Below are 19038 nucleotides of genomic sequence, written 5' to 3'. Positions count from 1 at the left end.
CGCAGATTTACGTTCTCTCAAACGTAAAGGCTACCAACTTCATAAACACTGAATACTGTGAAGAGGCGCTCTGTTCAAAGAGTTTGGTTTCATTTCTACAACCTACAACTATACACATTATTTCGCAGAGAGACATATTATACTGACGTAATTATCACACTGATTTCTAACCGTAGTTAACTTAAATAGTGAGTGCTATCACCACAATTTCACCCACACTTTTTGACCCCAGCGGTAGCTGTACGGTAAAAGTTATGTGTATTGTGGCTCAGTTTTTCTGTACTAATTAGTAATTCATGTTATTAGTTGGGCTAGTTGGTTACTGGCGTTATGGATCGTAATTACGGTGCCGGGTTGCAGGTCGTGTTTATTATCCGTCTACCCTAGTGCTGTAACCACGTTTCGTAATACTCGTAGAAGTATAGTAGAAGTACTAGTAGAACCCTCAAAGGACTAGACAGAAAATAGTTGCGTCGAAGCACTCCTTAAGAGCTAGCCGCGTAATGCAACTTACGTCTTCAGTGCAGGTATAGAAGCAGAATATGTTTTCATAGAAGTCGAAAAATATGATGAACAGCTTCATACTGAGAGCCCACCGCATCATCGAAAAGACGTTCTAGAGGGAGGTGTAAAAGATCACAGAAACATTAGTGAGTGAGTAGATGCTGAAGAAAATAAAAATTTCACCACGTGATACAATGTACGAGGCCCCTACGACGTATAAGAAAGGCAAATAAAATTTTCGCATGTTTTATACGATAGTGTCAAATGGCCCATTGAGCGAAAAAGGCTCGCGTCTGTCGTCCGTAGCAGCGAAATAGCACCTAAGCTACGTCATGAACACGATTCGACAGAGTTGTCATTGCCTGCCACCCCACGGCACGAGCGCGCCTCGACAGAGCAGAGCAGGAGAAAGAGCACACCTGGTGAAGCCATTGGCGCACCAGGGGTTGCGTGAGGGGAGAGGGCATCGCCTCGACGCCACGTCACCGTCGCTCTCACTATCGTAAGTCTCTGTTATCCGAGCGTTTCTTGTCCGCGCAAGCTCTCGCCTGCGCATCGGTAAGGCCAAATTAAAACGCGTGAAGCATCTCAACGCGTTCGCTTGCCCGCGGGTAGTTCATATAACTCGAAAGACCTTTCAGCGGCGTTCAAATGGACATTAATGCTTTCGCATTCACAACTCATAAGTGCTTAGGTGTTCTCGGGTATTGCAGCGTCTATGAACTCTATGCAGCGTCTACTCACAAGGAAGTAGTAGAGGTGTAAGTAAAGCTTGTAATTCGCAACTCCAGAATACGTTACTTGCACTGCCAACACTGTCCAAATAAACAAAGATGGCTACAGTATCCAGGGCCACAGTGGCGCTTTCGCGCAGTGCTTCGCCTATGTTTTTCGATTGTGGAGTCGAATCGAGGTGTTTCGTCGAAGCAGAAAGGCTCCTTGCTGACGATCACTTTATTTTGATCCGTCTCAATGATTTCAGCAAAGAAACCACGAATTTAGTCTCACTGTGCGTAAAAACGTCCGACTTGCTTGGCAAGCCGCATCAGACCTTTTTAAAAGCAAAGTGCCATTCAAGCGATCGAGAGGTTGAAGAAGGCAAGTGGTTATGCATCGCTGACCTCGCCGAAAGGTGCAATCACTTGTGCTTGCACCTTTCGAAAGCACTTGACTGCTTTCGACCTACACAGGCAACTCCACTCTGCGACTCGTGTCGCAGTATATATATATATATATATATATATATATATATATATATATATATACTGCGAATATCTATGCGGAAGTGTCTGTAGCGCATTCAGAAGCCTAATACGCGTATTGTGCACTGATAGAACGAGGTTCATCTTGTAAAGTTACCTGGTCAGTGTTTCGTGCGATAAAAGTAAGCGAGAATAAAGTTAGCAAAAGAGGAAATGAGCGAAACACTGACCGCCATTGATATGCCCTCCAAGCAACGCAAGGGCCCATCGCTTGTACTGCTGCTCGACTACCTTGCCACTCCATCTGTCGGTCCTTCAATGCGGACGCTACGCCTTCAAGGAACCCACTTTGCCGTGCGGCGACACACGCCCTACACTCTTTCACAGCTAGTGGGGGTACGGGGGCAAACGTCAACACTTAAAGACGCCTAGCACGTCATTTGAGCGGTGGGAGGTACAGCTGACCGGCGATACCCTGGCGGGACAAGCTCTCGTCCAGGAAGTTCTTCAAGCAGCCTTGGCCAGTGGACTCCAGGAATGAGGACATCACCCTCCCTCTCTCTACCACGGCAATTATACGCCCGATGGTCGGAAATGGCTTCTGGTTGTCCTTCGTCACATGCGCTTCCTTATCTGCGCGTGCATCCAAGCCGATCCTCAAAGCACCCAGGCCGGCGTCCTAAATATTTATACAAGACTGCGTCAACGATGTTACTGGCGTGGGCTGTACCGGTTTGTCTAGCAGTACGCTTGAATTTGCACCGGCTGTCAACAAAGGAAAAGCGCTCCGCTTTCCAGGGGCTATGTATGTATGTATGTATGTATGTATGTATGTATGTATGTATGTATGTATGTATATGTATGTATGTATGTATGTATGTATGTATGTATGTATGTATGTATGTATGTATGTATGTATGTATGTATGTATGTATGTATGTATGTATGTATGTATGTATGTATGTATGTATGTATGTATGTATGTATGTATGTATGTATGTATGTATGTATGTATGTATGTATGTATGTATGTATGTATGTATGTATGCATGCATGCATGCACTCGAAACTCGTTATAAGGAAATGGGATGTAACGAAATAATAGATATATCAAGTAAATCAAATACCCCTTAATTGCTACCCCCATAGAGAACAATGTGGTTAAAACCCCGTTTTAACGAATTCAAATTATCTTGTCAATGAATATAACGAACTAGATCCGTCTCCGAAACCGAAAAATACCCGACCGTTGCGCGCCAAGTATATTGACTTCCGCGGGATTCGGCACTCGTTTGCCGCGGCAGTTAAAACTACCGCGCCACCGCGTTGAATACGCCGTCAAGCAACACTGGTCTTTATCACCGCGGCGCGTATACGTGCGCAGAAGCAGTGGCTTAATTTCGCACTTCTCCAGTGACCTCTCTCTTTTGTGTGTGCCTGGCAGCGCGGCTACGCACAGCGAAGCAAAGGATCAGTGCTGCACGCCTGCCTGTGCTGCGCGTCGCGCAGACAGACGTACCTGGTCATGGTCTCCGAGATCTCCTCGTCGCAATTTCAGGGCTCACGCTCAGGCCGCGCTTGTACAGCCACGCGTGGCGGCGCGTATAAGATTACTGCATTCACTAGTCCCTCTCCATGGCGGCACGGCCCGCGGGCTGGTAGCTGGGCGTGGCCTCCGAGATCGTATTGGCCCCTGTGCAACCTCGGAGGCCGCGAGGCAGCCGAGCCAAGCTGGCACGGCAAAGTACGCTTGCCTGTTCGATCACACAGCGGAGCGCTGCCTTGCGTGCGGCGTGATGCTCGACCGCGACGAGCCAAGTGGGAATCCGAAGCGAAATACCATCCCATTGAAGGATAAGGCAGCTATCTAAAGACTGCTGCGTCAGGTGCTAAAAAGTCACATGTTGCACACGCCGAATTTTTTAAACTAAACATTTCATCGCATGCGTGGTCGTGTAACTGTTCCACCGGCCGCAAAGTCGTCTGCTTATTTCCATGTTGTTTACTATTGTGCACACCATTAGGCATATATTTCAGTAAATGGAAATAATGGATATAACTGAAGTAACGGATATGCAATGGGAGGTGTTCGCCTAGCAGCATTTGATGTCACTTTGCAGTGGTAGGCTAAGACAAGTCAGGCGGAGCCACGGCGAAGCAGGTGAGCAAGCGCTTTTACAGCGAAGCTGTATATGGCTATATCCCGGCAAATTTTCTGCGTCCGTACGTGTACACCGTCGCGTCGACAAAGAAAAATTTTCATCTGCAGAGCTAGTGTAAATTTGAATTTCCGCCTAACTGAATTATGTTTTCTCGTATGTTCAAATTACAATCCGATGCTATCATGTCGACAGGTTGTGTGTAAATCGTGCTTTACAAATTTTATGACACACTTTTCTTTGAGAAATTAAAATAGTTCCATTACGCGCTTGCGCCAGGCGGAGGGTTTACTAGAATGAGGATATATGCTGCACTCCGGCACATCTGGGTGCGCGCGTGACGAACGTCTGCACACGATATATCTGTACTTGTTGAGTGGGCGCACTGTGCGTTGCATTGGTCGCGCGGAGTGCGCTGCGACCGTAATCAACTTAAGGGCAAGACTGTTGAAAAGGACGGACTGGCACGTGAGATATATTCCAGAGAAACAGGACCAAAAAATTCCCAGCCCATGCACCCCGTACAGATGGTAAACCAGCGAAGCTGAAATGTGCGGCCCCGGTATAATCCACACGTGATTTTTCTTCCATTCTTTCTTTCTTTCTTTCTTTCACTCTTCCTTTCCTTCTTTCTTTCTCTCTTTCTTGTCCCTGGCTCATACCCCCATTTCCAATGCGGATATGGCCCCAGGTGATTTTATTATCGTTAATGGTGACCTAACTGACAAGCACGTGATGTTATTGATGTCATGAGCTATCACTTATGTTAGTCATACATTCGTACCTTTCCATACCAATTTTGATATATACCAAGTGAATGAGACGCGAGTTTTCGATAGGTTTATTTCCGCCGGAGGGTTTCTGTGGTCGGACCAGGAGTGTTTCAGCCTAGGCAAATACAGATTCGCTGTAAAAAATTACAGTGACGTTCACTTCGTGAACGCGGGTTACGCGCAAGCGTATAGACGCCGCGAACGTGCACCCCGATGTCGAAGCACCGACGGAAAGGCGCGAACGAGGTCGTGGACGCTACATTGATTTCGACGGTGCGATGCCTTGCGGTGGTAGTGCTAGTCTAACGTCGGCAACAGCTTCGCTGTACATCCACATTCACAGGGTGAAATGAAGGTGGAATTGGAAATTTTTTGTTGTTGTCTTCTACTTTCACAAGCACCATGGCCACTGCCTTCCGTACAGATATAACTAATTTCGACTCCCCCTTTAACTTCGTTATAAGGAGGTTCGAGCGTATGTTTCTATATATGTGTGAATTTGTAGCTAGCCGCTTTAACGCCTAACTCGGTCACTGGACAGTGGGCAGCACATCGGGCTGCTGCGCTGAGGTAACAGTGATCGGAACCAATCATCGGACCAACTTAGGTCACTGAGTATGCGACAATGTGCACATGCGTGCGGTTCTTCAACCAACCTCTTTCACGCCAACATGGGTGACTGTAAGATGCGAGACTGGGTAGGCACCACTGTTCGAAGAAGCTCTTTCAGGCTAACGTATGGAGCACTGGGTATGTGCCACTCAGTCTTTGCTGGTCCTAACTAAACCTCTCTTATGCCAGCTTAGGTCCCGAAAAAGATTCCTAAAATTTCCCGGATGCTGAGCGGAATCGAAACGAGTCGTGGGTTTTCCTTTTTTTTTTTCTTGTATGGACGTGACCTTTCGTATCCACTAGATAATATATGCTGCCATACCGACCTCAAGCCTCTGAGTGCACTATACAATTTGAAATGCCGCCCGCTACGGTGTAGATTGCCGCCAGCTGGCTCGTTCGCTGACCAGCAAAGATTAGGGGCGTCAGAATGACACTATACAGTCATCAGGCCACGCCCACCTTTCTCGACGGTTCCCTTGTTTGGCTCTGGATACGACCTCACACCGCTGGCCATCTTCTAAATAGTGGCGCGGTACCACGGTACGTACCATATCCTCGATGCCACCTCGCCTGTGAACTATATCGTTGAGCCCGTCACACCATCACCAGACCTTCATTGTCGTGGTCGCGAGACTGCACATGCTAGCCGCCTAAAGCTATATTCAACCACCTATCGTCTGCGCTCCCAAAGTCGCCAGGATGGCTCCGTTTCACGCCCGTGAGTGATGTAATGAAGCAGTGGCGCCTCGCGGTTTCGGTGGCAATTCGAAAACGACGTCGACGATGACGATGGACGACGACCCGTGCTGTGATTATAAGAGAGAGCTCGTGCTGCTCACTGCTGATAAGCTAATCTTCAACGACTAGTGCCTTTGTAATTAAAACACATTACAGTAATAGTGTCAATGGCTGACTTTGAAATGAGTTGAAGCAGTTGTAATGCAATTTCACTGCCGTGTACATTGTCGGAACGAAAACTAGTGGCCCTGTGGGCTGGTTGAACACTCCAAAGTTAGAACGAAAGCTGTTTGCAGTTTCTTCTGAATATCTTGCCATCAATTGAACTGACAACTCACCATGCTTGAACGACAAAACAGCATCCCCTGCTTACACCATAAAGATAAAGCATCTATGCCCACGGCAAAAGTAGATTAGCGAAAGTATTCCTGCCGCTTACCCGCCGGGGTGGCTCAGTCAGCTAAGGCGTTGCGCTGCTGAGCACGAGATCGCGGGATCGATTCCCGGCCCCGGCGGCCGTATTTTGATGGAGGCGAAATGAAAAAAACGCCCGTGTGCTTGCGTTGTAGTGCACGTTAAAGAACCCCAGGTGGTCAAAATTAATCCGGAGCCCTCCACTACGGCGTGCCTCATAATCAGAACTGGTTTTGGCACGTAAAACCTCAGAAAGAAGAAGATTCCTGCTGCTTACACAAAGCATTGCAACACTACTTTTAGGGAAGAAAACTCATTTAACAAAATCAAATAAAACGTAGGCCTAATCACCACACTTTATCAAAGTGTCTTCCTACAAGAAAGGAGACTCCACGATTTGCAACGCTATATTGATATCCAGGATACTTAGAAGGAAGGCAATGGTCAACTTGCCGGGACGAAGGAATTCATACCTAGTAAAATGTTTCAAACAAACCACAACAGTGTCAATCACCTTTTTCGTAATACGCATGTTTTTTTATGTCGCTTTCTGATGCGCGTCATCTGCTTCTTTCGGGAAATGGTGAAATAATACATTGCTATCTTTCTAGCGCGTTGACACGCATAACGATACACAGCAAAAGTATTTCGACATCTATTTTTGGAGGGCTTGTACGCGGTGCCATCGTGATGATTTGAGAGCTACGAGGCAACGTTTCGGAGCATGTCGTAAGAGGAGAGCCTGCTTCGCTTCAAGCCTGAAACTGGATCGGCATGTTCCCGGCGCGACAGCTAGGTGGCGAGGGATAACGCGGAATCGCGACTATAAATGAGTTTGCAGCGACCATTACGCACGCATGAAAGAAATCTACAGCCATGCGGCGCTTCTGTGCGTATGGCTGCATTGTGCAAAAGACGGATCGTGAAAATGCGCCTGAAAAACCTTGTGTCCAACGTCCATGATCGGGCATAGAAGAAAGTGATACACAGCGCGATGTTCGGTGGGTGGCCAACCTAATATCAGGTTCGTTGGATGTACAAGTACAAAATATGCTTGCAGCCGTGCATCCGCAGTGGGGACATCATTTCGGAAATCTGTTATTCTTTGATCGAGAATTGACTCACTGAGTCTTGGGATGATGCCTAACGATTAGGTGGCCGTAGAGCGGTAGCGCAATAATAAATACTTACCATCACGCACTTTAGCTGATGCGAAGCGTCAGAAACTAAGCGACACCTAGCCGCGCAATAATTTTCACATCGCTCCCATATAACTACCTTTAAGCTTAAAATCCGTAGGGAGGTTCCATCATACGCATCCTACAATCGGCTGCATTCGCAACTTACGTCCATTGTATTTAAAACAGCAAAATGAATGTATATCACTGTTGACCTCAATATAGATACTTGTCTGGAACGACGATGCGTTTACTTCAATGCGAAATGGAAAGATATTTTTATAAAATAGATACAAATATTATGAACTCGAATGTAACATGCATCTGGGAAGCAACCGCATACTGGTTTTGCGAATTGCTTATTAGATGTCTTTCTGGTGTTTAGTCCAGTGTAGCCTGAAGCTGCGAAGGCAACCCATACTGCTTCCCTTTGCAGGTTTGGACTGCATTTGAGTGGAAAACTACCTTTAAAGGCAACCTGCTAAGGTTTCTGTGTTATATTCATGTCACGTATTATCGTCCGATAATATGATGAGTACGAATGCAAGACTATGGATGAAAGGCTGCATTTGTTTCAGTTTTGTTGTAATTTATACGACAAGCGTATATGACTGCCGGAGGGTGGTTTCGCAACTTACTCGTGGAACGGCTTCAGGAGTGGAAGATTGCTGCTTGACGCTCTGCGAAAACATCCACGAAATGCAGCCTTTACTCTCTGTACAAAGGGTGAAAATGAACAATAATTCTCTGCAACAACAATAACTACAACAACAACAAGCACGTAACTACAGCAAGTGGTTGCGATTGCAGTGGTGCCACATATGTACAGCTAAGTCATGAACTCAAACATTGTTTATTTTTCCAAAGTACGAAAGAGCACGTCATAGAAAACTGACGTTAACGATATTTGCGGCGACTTTAAATTCCAGGAATATAAAAACAATGCACAATAGAAGGCTAAACAGGAGCCAATTCACGTTGCATCAATACAGCATTCTTGGTAAACAAGTTATTAAAAAGTACTCAGCAGTAGCGGTAGAATATTATATTGTTCATTACTATTCCAATTCTCATACCGAGGAACGTGTGAAACATTCTTGCGCTTGAAGCGAAAAACATATGCCGCCTTGCGCAACTAGTTTGTACCAATTATTGTGAGAAGAATTGTCGCGCTATTTTTGAAATCCTGAGAGCAACCAGCGACCTTGAAGCTAGGGGCGCTATGCAGAAGTTTTCGAGCCAGGCGAAACTCGCGATCTCTGCGAGCTCTGGCAACGCCTTCAGATGAATGAACTAATCGTATGGAGACACAGAATGCAACCTTCGGAACGCATGCAGTGCCATTGGGTTATTTAGATTCACACATGGGTTATCATCACTTGGGCGTTACCTGATTGGCGGTAGACAAACAGAAGTCACGTAGGGAATACCTTCATCGCCTTCTGTCATTTGTTTATCGTTTCACAAGAGGAAATAAATATGTAAATAAATATGGAAATATTCGTGGAAATAAATATGAACGTATTCTGGTGAAATTCTATCATACAATAAGAATAGCGATGTAGGCGAGCTGGTTTATGTTCATGGCATAATTTCTGCAGCGGGATGCACTGAAGTGCGCAAAGAAACGTAAAAAAAAAGCTTCACCGGCGATTACGATACTTCATAAGGCGAATTTTGAGCAGAACTGTTTAGGTGTTTTGAATTCGCGACATACTGTTGCACAAGATTTTGATTCTGAACGACAGGGTCTTCTCGGCAGCGGTGCTGAGCCTCTGCTAGGGCAGCTCGTCTACCAGCAGCGGCAGATGAAGCATTTCCACCGCTTGCATCGCTCATTGGTCAGAAAGAACGCCTGAATACGGGAACGTGTGGCTCGCGCGGAGCGCATTCTCTAGCGCCGGGGGGCTCAGGCGATGTACCGCATGCGCAGTGGGTTCCAAGCCCACGCCAGCGCTTTGTTTCCATAGCGTTCGCCGCATGCCTGGTCACCGCCGTTGAGCATGTATCGTGCGGTATTCCGCTCCCCTCCTCAGCCTTTCGCCATACTCTCCTCCTCCACCTTTTTCCTTACGCTTCTGCTGCAACCTCCTCCTCTGGTTTCCTCCTCGCGCCCTCTTCACTCTCGCCGTCTTTCATCTCCTGCTGTGTTCCGGGTTCCCCCTTTCATCTTTCGCTGCGCTCGTTCGCTTGGTTACGAGGGACGCCGACTCTCAACGCAGGATAGGCACCTAAGAGCTCCGCTCTAAAAGGACGAGGAAGAAGGAATGAAAGAGGACAAACACGAGTACTCATGTTTGTCTTGCATTCCTTCGTCCTTGTTTATTTTTTTACCGTTCCTTGCACAATTATGTGCTTCTCGCTGCAGAAATTACAGCATGTGTTGCACAATTTATGGTAGTTTATAATCATTAAAGGGTGTGCTACATGTGAACTGAGTGTGTTTTAGAATAACTTGTAATTTATTGCAATTTGCGTTATACTGCGAGGGGTCGCTACGGACGCGGCATCAGCTTCTCTCTCCTTCTTTCGCGTACTTTTTCCCTCAATTCTCCGAGGATTGCGCTTTCCTGTGGGCTCGCGTCCTGCACCACTTGGCTGTGGAGTGGTTCTGTGCAGCGAGTTCTGTAGGGTGATAGAAATCTGGGGACATTTTGCTCGGGAATCTTGCTTCAAAATTGGCAGTTGCCCACATATTATGGATGGCTACGTGTTTTGCTCCCTTTAACTGCAGCCTAAAATTTGGTCCAAACGACCGTCACTCGCCTGTATATGCGAATATTGCTGCGTGGCTTCGGTATCTATCGGTTATCGTAGTTTGTCATGGATACAGCCATCTCCGCGCACCTTGAAGTGCACGACGCACACAAATTCTGCATAGGTGCCCACCAAAGCGCCTTCACTCGTTTCACTCAGCGTTCGATAGCAGCGGATGAGTTAAGTCACTGGGCAGTGCGTATACTTGTCATCCATAGTGCATTCTGGAGGCCGCACTCTCCTGCTGCACTGAACTGCTGCGGTTAATTGGCAGCCCTTTGCACTACCAATGCTCCCGTTGCCACACAGCCAGAAAGGCTAGAGTGTCATTTGAGTAATATAGTTGGCCAAGGTGACGGTAGTGGCGGTCTCGGTATGAGCCACCTGCGGTGAACAGCTGTGATGCGGAGCTGCTTTGGCATTTCCGTGCATGGGGTAACTACTCGGGAAGTGCATTATTGCATTATTTTTATGATTCACAATAGCAAGATAGTCAGATAACCTCTACATAATAAGTAACATCGATATGGGTGCCTTAGGTCTGTTACTTAATATTTAGTATTTTACTGGCTATCTTGTTGTTGCGAATGCACGTGGACAAGTGTGTTCTGTCGATTACACATGCATATTTTATGTTTTTCATGTTACGTCACATGTATTTATAAAACCACTCAAATTCCTACCATTAAAACCAGCTGAAAGTTCGCGCTTGTGTCTGGCGTTTCCTAGTCCTCTCGTTTCAAGTGGCGTGCAAATAACATTTAGTCGTGGATTTCTTTTTATTGGAGAGTGGTGTAAAGAGACTATATAGATCGATATACAGGTTGACACAAAGTGACGGAAGTAGGAAACTAAGAATGCTAATCATGTTTTAAGAAAAGGGGGATGGGCCTACCGACATAAACATGACGTGGTCCTTCGGCTATGGTGCGAGAAAAGGCGGGGAAAAAGAGACGCTTGCGGGCGCTTGTCGTGGAAGAAGCTGAGGGTGTCTTCGTGGCCAGGAAAGCTCACCTCATGGCTACGTGGCAATACGACGCATCGAGTTGTTGTATGTTCGCAATTAATAAATTAAATGTCTCACGCAAGGATGATCTCTAGACGGCTCCATAAAACTTCTAGTGCATTATTAAAATTTGAATTAGGCCTGATGCGGAGCCCTTTGAACTGCACACAGTATTTCACGATGTTTTACTTGCTCAATGATTAGACAAAAAGTACGGCAACAGCCCGTTACCTCTGAGTAAAGTTAAACAGCTTTTTGCGGAAACGTACTCCATAGTTGACAGAGTGAAGCAGCAGGACGTCACTGACGAGGCTTATTCCGGTAGAGGCTAATGAAAGGCCCACCGTAGTTGAAGTCCGGTAGGTACAAGTAAAATAAACCCAGTCGAGAGCTGCACCGAAAAAAAGAAAGCGTGCATTGACAGTATAAGAACAATATATAGAGTACCATTAATTCTCTGTGCAGAGGTACAGCGATACAGCGCCAGGTCATAGGCACGTGCGCACAAGTCTTTGAGCAATCACAGCAAGGGCGGGTAATTTACGCCAAAAGAAACTAAGTAAGAAACAACCAAAATACCTTTTTCGCTGGGCAGTATATGCCAGAGACTCGCAAATTTTGTATTTTACAAATATATAAACAAATAAATATACCTTACTTCCAAAAACAAAAAAGAGCCATGTCGTAATGTATTCGCCGTTAAGATATTTCTTTAATGCATAATTATCAATAATTTGTTAATTATCCGCATGTATAATTTCAATTTTCGTGTGGGCAATGTCCACCCCGTAGAGTAATTCAGTTTTTAAGGAGACTTGATTGTGTGAAATGCCAGATATTTAAAAAGCGATGGTGTGAAACAAATTTTACCCTTTTTACTTTGTGGGAATGTTGTCTAACTGGTGTCTTAGGGAAATCAGCAATATATGGCGATATTGGGGGGGAAATTGTAGGAATAAAGGGCCGTTGCAATGAAAGAAAACGGACCTAAAGAAACATACCATTGATGTAGTTTCATTGTTATAAGGTCGCTCTCCAAGGAAGAAAGAATAAAATCCCTGTCGTGAAGGCTGTCATTAAGTGAGTTCAGTGTTTTCCATTTTGATTTTTCGGTAATTACGAGCACATCTTTGGTTTTCACTTTCAGTCGCAAATGGCCTTGGTCACAAATTTTCCTTGAGGTCTCACTGAATTTTTTTCTTGGGTGGATACTTTATTGTATCGAGTTTGAATTAAGTTACTTTTTTTTCGCCAAATAACTCGGTTCATACTTATACACACTGAAATGTGCTGCACGACCTCACATCATGCTCTTAAGCACTGTAGTCGCATCCAATATACAAAATAAGAAAGCTTTCAACAATGAGTCTACATCGAGGGCACAATGCCCTACAATATGGCGCACTTTTTTACATTTTTTTAGTTAAAGCCGAAATGACTGAACCGTGAGCATAACGCAATAGTGAACAGAAGAATCACTTACGCCGAAAAACTGTTGCCATGTTGACAAGACAGGTTACCAGAGAAAAAGAGTTGATTACCTGTAATTGTGGAAATTTGCAGAAAAAAAGTCATTTCGATGCGCAATATCCTCAGTTTCAATGTTCTTTTTCAAGTGGCATGAAAGGTCAATAAAGTGATCTAAAAAGGGCAAATCGCTTTAGTTTAATAATTAAATAAATAGAGAGAGATGCATTCCAAAGTTTGTAGGAGATCTGGAGCAATTATATACCTCAAGGTACAGTGCAACCAGCGTATCGACGCTATACAAGCCGTTTGGAATTTAAGGCATTTCAGACACGCAAAACAGAATTGTATTGTGAGTGCAATGCAAGCGCTGAGCTCAAACACTGCATACATGCCTCGCATGGAAAATTGGCAAATAAGTCAGCGTTGCAGCACTCTTTTGACGCCATTAGTTTGTACGTGAGGTTTCATTGGAAATTGTCATGCTACTCATATGCGCACTTTGTGATAGGTGTGGTCAAAAAGGCTCTTCCAAATCCACCATCATGGTGGTTAGTGGCTCTTTACAAAATTCCAGTGCATAAGCTAGTACATACACACAAATAGCCAGGAATGTGGTCGCTGAAATAGCCGCCACTGTAAATCAATTGGCAGATTGTGGGCGCCGTGCGGTGTTTTAGGTTCGGTTCCCTCGGTGACAAGTTGCATTTACGACCAAATTTAGCTCACCTGAACAGTTAACTTTGCCTTATGCTTTTCTTGGCTTAATTGCGATTGGCTTTATGTGGTCGTATCTACATAGAAAAAAAAAGAAAGCTCGAACTTCACGCTTACGTGAAGAACGTTTTAATATCAGTTGAATATGGCGCTTGCAATGTTTAGTAGTTAGTGAAAGCACAGGAAAAACAAAGCCATATTGGGCATCGCGAATGTGAAGGAAGAATGTAACTTTTACCTAAAGCTTCATGAAATGAAGCTCGCAAACAACCTAAGACTTTCAAAAATGGCCATTCCAGTATTGCAGAAAATAATAAAGCGCCATGGAAAAGATATTCGTGTGAATTATTTATGAGCTCGCTGTTTAGTTACATAGCATCAAGACGGTAAAATTGCAGCGAAACGTCCTTGAGATTACGTTATTCGTCGCACCCTTCGCAGCCAGCACATAGGAAAAAAAAAAAGGGAGACTTACCGCGCATATAGTGGATACGATAGCCACCACAGCTACGCTCACCATCTTTGCCTGTTCTTCTTTACCTTCGTCTTCACACAACACTGCGTTGTGTGGTATAAACCAAAAAGAAGATATTGGCCAAGGAAATAATAAGTACAACAAATTGTTTTTTTTATTTAGCAGGGTAAAGGCTGAAAGGCAATACCCCAAGAAGAAATAAATCATTGATATTTCTAGTTTGAAATGCTCGAACCTGAAACACGGAAAGTGTTGTCTACACCTGACATTTCCAAGCGCAAATCTTTACCAACTCTCACAACCTCCCGGTGTTCTAAACTGACATTGAAATAACAATTTAAAGAGGAAAGAGGAAAACAGAAGTATATTAAAGCATACACTAAGGCAGACACTTGTTAGGAAAGGCATTACACTTTACTGCGACCTTGAAGCCGCAGTGCTGCACAAGATTTGAGGTAGCCTAAACAAACATTTGTCTGACTTTACTCTTTTTATTACGAAAACAAAATGTCCTAAGCGTTGCTTTTTAGACTCGAATTATTTTCCGCGAACTCCCGATTCTTCGCTAATACACCATAGCGGGTGTGAGCCACTCCTGATGAAAAACAAACAACCAAACGTAGAGCGGGACCGCTGACGCTCTACATAAACGTGGTAAAGCACAGGAATGGATTATTTGCGAGGGTCTTGTACAGCTTTATTTTCTTAATTCACATCTGTAACTCGCTGAAACGTTGTGCTTGTACACTTGAATACGGGGGGGGGGGGGGGGGAGGGGGGGCTTTGGGCGAGTTGGTTCTGCATAATTTTTACCAATGCGTAACACAATACGAAACACAAAAGACAAGGACAACGTATTTCCCCGTGTTCTTGTGTGTTCTGTGTGTGGTGACGCACTGTCCTAATAATGCTTGTACGTGGCCGAAAGTGCGGCCTGTACAATTTCACTTCAGGACCACACGTGCAAGTATCTATGATTTTGTGAATTGTTTTGTAGGCTGACAAAGCAAAGCTATAGTAAAACGGGGATCACACATTCACACTTGGGAGAACTGCACTCAGCCGACAGATCGAATGAATGCAATGTTCGTTCAGCATGGTAGATCGCCAGCACACTCCACCTTTTTGTTTGGCGTTTCTGCCACGGGGACACAATTTTATCAACATTTAATCTCAGCGGAAGATAAAAAAGATAACTTTTCGTTTGGAAACGAAGGAGGACGCGCCACCAAGCGTCAACAAAAATTACTGCGGAAACTCTCTAGTGGATCTCGTCAGGTAGTGCGTAAGCATTCTATGCAGTCACTCATCTGGCACGCACACGTCTATGAAGTGTGTCGGCGCCCCCGGTGTCGGCTCCCCATGACGTGTGTCGGCTATGACATGTGTCGGCTCCCCACGTGTGTCGGTTTTCTCACACACACGTCTATGACGTGTGTGAGGGAAACTCAGAAAACGTCGCCGCCAAGTGACCAGACGTGTTCCCACACGTCTCCCGCGCATGCAACGATTTGTTGATTGAGTGGCCCAATTCGCATACCACCGCTCAATGTGTCTAAGATGACGCAATGTGCTTCAAGTAGTGCAATGACCCGTTTCAATTAAATAATTCAAGAACCAATTAGTCGGAATTCTTCTTAGACGACAATAATGTAACCATAATTATACTGAATTAGGGCTAACTAATGTCCTATGAATTCATCTTCACTACGCTTTTTATTCTTGATTGGGCTGAAGTAATGCAATCACTATTAATCTTAATTAGGCTTAAACCATCTTAATAACCCTTAAATAATCTTGATTAGCGTTAATCAACTTATTTTAGTTGACACTGTATTATGCTATTTGACCCTTTTAAGGAATGCGATTAGCATTCCTATAGGATACTTCACGAACTGTCCGGTGTCTGTCACTAACTGTTTTCCCACCACATTGGGCCGCTGCGTAGCCCATGTTCTATAGGGAAGAGCATCGGTGGGCTTGTGCAGGGGGAACGAGGTTTGAAACCAGACGACGTTTGAAACCAGTTAACATGGGTAACTGGGTGTTTGACCCTAGCTTGGTGCCCCTCTTCAATGACCCTCTTTCACATTAACTTGGTGACTTGGTATGCGCCTCTGTGTATGTGGCGCTTACCGATGAACCCTCTCGACTTTAACCTGCGTCAGTGCGCATGTGCGACTGGATATGAGCAATTGTTGAACAACAAAACATCTTTAATATTTTTGGCTGTGCTAAGCGGAATTGAGCCTGTGTCACATATACTCATTTATTGTTGTCTGAATGTAATGCCACGTATGAGTTTGTGCCACTGTGGACAAAATGACGTTGGGAGGTGAAGAGGAGGTTGAAGTTTCTCGGAGACTAGTAGATGGGGTTACCCTGGCCACTGAGCTACAACCTTGTAACTGCGTATATTGTAAATACGTATATTTTCTCCCCGTAACATTTTGGTGGAGGTGCATGGTAATCCAGCCACAAGCCGGCCCTGGATCTCCGCAGCGGGCGTCACATCGGTTCCGCTGTTATGGCTACTGACGCTGCCTCCGCCACTCAGACACAGGCGGAAGTAATGCTACACTGGCTCCGCCAATATTATCTACGGAAATCTGGTGTTAGGGCTCGGATGCGACAAGGCATCGCTCTTGCGGTGTCGAATTGAAGTGGTATCACGGTACTGTTGAAGCTAGCAGTCGGCTTATAAAAATACTTTCTTGGTGAAAGATGTTTTCTCTAGCCAGGCGTAAAAAGAAATAAACTACATGTTTATTGCAGCAGTCTTCTTCATTGATTCAAGAGAAAGTGCTCGTATTTCCATAAAATACTATAAACGACAAATAAGAAGCTGTTCCTGGCTAGGCGGGCGTTTTACTTGTAGGAACTGCCAGGGTGATCCGCGTGCTGAAGAGGAGGATGAACACGCGAGCAGTGTCGCGAGCCCTGTCAGACTGGACACTGTTTTGAGGCAACAACAACGGCTGGCCTGCAGGTCAAGACTGCGGGGCCACGCCAATCCGCACATACTACTCTAGTACTCATGACTGTGAAATATCTTCAGCAATTTTCGAGGCTAACTGTCGGTGAACGCAAACCATCAATAAACGCTGCTACAAAAGGAATACTTGGCGATCCTATAAACATTGTTGTAATGCGTTGAGCAGAGCTACTAGTAGTAGCAGCAAATTAACTACGGCTGCTGAAGTACAAGGCACCAGTGCTGCAAATTTTGTACATGTTTTACGTGCGACAGAACTTTTTTTCGCTGTCATGGAGCACTTAGATTACTTTGACTTGTTAGGCATGATTCCATGGTGAAAAAAAATATGGCACATCTCTAGCGACTGCGAAAGACGCTTTTCAAGTATTAGCTTCTAATGGTGAACTGCCCGCGATCTCTAGAGTTATGTACACAACAAAGTCGAACATGAAGTAAAACTTATTCCTTCTTAAAAATTATTATAACATAAACATATTTTCTACGAACTGCATGACATTGTTACTTTCAGATATAGCGCAAACAAGCGCACAGACACACGAAGAAAGGACAGACGCGGACGAGCGTTTGATTTGTATTTTATGGTGGGAAGGTTCTTAAAAGCGCTCGTCCGTGTCTATCGTATCATCTTCGCGTGTATGTGTACTTATTTCCGATATATGTGAAATTAACTATGTTAGACCAACTAGCCCAACAGGCGGTCCTTCTGAAGAACATTAACAGTAAAAGAGCAAGGAAACTCAAAGATATCATTCAATTACTTAATTTACTGAACTCTGTTATCTTGAAGGCGAATAATCCAAGTAGATGCATTAATAAATATTCAATTCTCCATCCTGTTGCACCATCGCTAGTTCACTTTGTGCCTGTGCTCCATTTTCCGCGTAATTTCAAGAAATGTACTCGTACAAATTTTACCACCTGCCGACTATATTGAGAAATTATGAACAAAAATTCACGCGCTTCGCAGCATTTCAAAAAGCAAAGTAGAAATTCTCTAACGGAAGCGCCAAAGGCACAACTTTAATTTCAATTAGACTTTCCTCTCAATATGAATATACAGTAAACGACCGACAGGTTTTTGAAAGTTTCACCTCAATTGCTTACATTACCTTAGGGGCGCAAATTCACATCCCCTGATAAAATGAATCACAATATTGTTCTCTCCACTACACGCTCATTTGGCGTAGAGAGGTACAAACAAGACACAGAGACATTCATATGACGTTTCTTCGTAGACGGGTAGCATAAGGGGCCGTGGTTGTTTTTGCGTGTAGTCAAGGGCAGCTGACTTTTGAGTGCACCCTCACAGTCACCTTGTGGCGGAAGTAATCGACCACTGCACGAATTCTGGTTTGGTTTGCCAACTCATTTGTATAGGTCTGGCAAAAGTCGGCCCAATCTTCGCACTCGATATCAAATAGAGCCATGCCAAGAGAGATTCCGCGGTAGCGCCGCTTGATGCTGCACATCTGCACCAATAGAGAAGAATTATGTGATATGACATTGCTGCATGCAGCAAAATGAAAATGACAGGAATTCTCTATCAAAAGTATTGGACGCGGGCCTAATGTTAGTTGAATGCTCACACGTCGGAATCCGCCATTTCGTGCACGGCGTACTACAGAGCCAGGGAAATGTGGCGCACTGCATGAACAGTGTGCGACAACGTGCCCAAGAATTACGGACATTTGCGTGCAACTTCGCCGCTCGCCTACCAGGCGGAGCACCGTATGCTCGAATGTAGACAATTATCGCGATGACGCAGCCAACTTTGAAGGATACACCGTTCGGCCACTATATGTACAGGGTTGAGCTAACACAAAATACTGCCATGTTGGAATCGAGCAACTCAAAAGAATTGGTCTTGCAGCGAGTTTGATTGCTGTTTATCGGAACCGTTTTGCCACTGCCAGAGAGAAAGCAGGAGCTCATCAGCAAGCTAAATGCAGTGCTTATGCTTCGTTTTCTACTTTCTCCTAACTATGCCTGATGTTTCTCGGTCTTTAATTTGCGCATGAGGATTCGTTTGCTCTTT

The 19038-nt window shown here is 44.9% G+C and overlaps 1 long non-coding RNA gene across 1 annotated transcript; it reads right to left on the bottom strand.

The window, feature by feature from the left end:
* Positions 1-518: 518 nt before the first annotated feature.
* LOC125944559 (uncharacterized) lies at positions 519-11725 on the bottom strand. The gene is made up of 3 exons (XR_007466272.1): positions 11616-11725; positions 8222-8263; positions 519-616 (listed from the first exon to the last, which is right to left on the bottom strand). It is a non-coding gene; the product is annotated as an uncharacterized LOC125944559 (long non-coding RNA).
* Positions 11726-19038: the final 7313 nt, after the last annotated feature.

This window comes from Dermacentor silvarum, chromosome 3 (genome assembly GCF_013339745.2).
Source record: "Dermacentor silvarum isolate Dsil-2018 chromosome 3, BIME_Dsil_1.4, whole genome shotgun sequence".
Classification (NCBI taxonomy): domain Eukaryota; kingdom Metazoa; phylum Arthropoda; class Arachnida; order Ixodida; family Ixodidae; genus Dermacentor; species Dermacentor silvarum.
Note: the sequence above shows the minus strand (reverse complement) of the source record. Positions and strands in the feature narration are given on the sequence as shown.